Source organism: Neopelma chrysocephalum, unplaced genomic scaffold (assembly GCF_003984885.1).
Source record: "Neopelma chrysocephalum unplaced genomic scaffold, ASM398488v2 Primary Assembly neopelma1_95507, whole genome shotgun sequence".
In the NCBI taxonomy this organism is placed as follows: Eukaryota; Metazoa; Chordata; class Aves; order Passeriformes; family Pipridae; genus Neopelma; species Neopelma chrysocephalum.
This window is the reverse complement of record NW_020924178.1, coordinates 3908-4689: the sequence shown is the minus strand read 5'-3', so window position 1 is coordinate 4689 and position 782 is coordinate 3908. Positions and strand designations below refer to the sequence as shown.

Below are 782 nucleotides of genomic sequence, written 5' to 3'. Positions count from 1 at the left end.
TTGGGGGTCTGGGGGGGGATTTGGGGGGTCCTGGGAGGGCTTTGGGGGTCCCCAAGGGCTGGGGGGGACTTGGGGGGTCTGGGGGGGCTTTACGGGGTCCTGGGGGGGCTTTGGGGATCCCCAAGGGCTGGGGGGGGGATTTGGGGGGTCCTGGGGGGGCTTTGGGGGTTCCCAAGGGCTGGGGAGGGATTTGGGGCATCCTGGGGGGGGGCTTTGGGAGTCCCCAAGGGCTGGGGGGGGCCCCCTGGTTTTGGGGTCTAGCCCCCTCCCCCGTTTTGGGCTCCAGTCCCCTGATTTTGGGGTGCAGCCCCTCATTTTGGGCTCCAGACCCCATTTCGGGCTCTAGCCCCCAATTTCAGCCTCTACTCCCCAAATTTCAATCTCTAACCCCCCAATTTCACTCTCTAACCCCCCATATCAGCCTCTACCCCCCAATTTCAACCTCTACTCCCAAATTTCAACCTCTACCCCCAAATTTCAGTCTCTACCCCCCATTTTCAGTCTCTACTCCCCAAATTTCAGCCTCTACCCCCCAATTTCAATCTCTACCCCCCAATTTCAGTCTCTACTCCCCCAATTTCAGTCTCTAACCCCCCATATCAATCTCTACCCCCCACAATTTCAATCTTTACCCCCCAATTTCAATCTCTACCCCCTGAATTTCACTCTCTGACCCCCCATATCAGCCTCTACCCCCCAAATTTCAACCTCTAACCCCCAATTTCAACCTCTACTCCCAAATTTCAACCTCTACCCCCCAATTTCAGCCTCTACCCCCCAAT

The 782-nt window shown here is 57.2% G+C and overlaps 1 protein-coding gene across 1 annotated transcript in view; it reads left to right on the top strand.

The window, feature by feature from the left end:
- The window catches only part of LOC113980884 (filamin-A-like), a gene marked incomplete at both ends in the record, with an annotated part of 6079 nt that overhangs the window by 1396 nt on the left and 3901 nt on the right, over window positions 1–782 (top strand).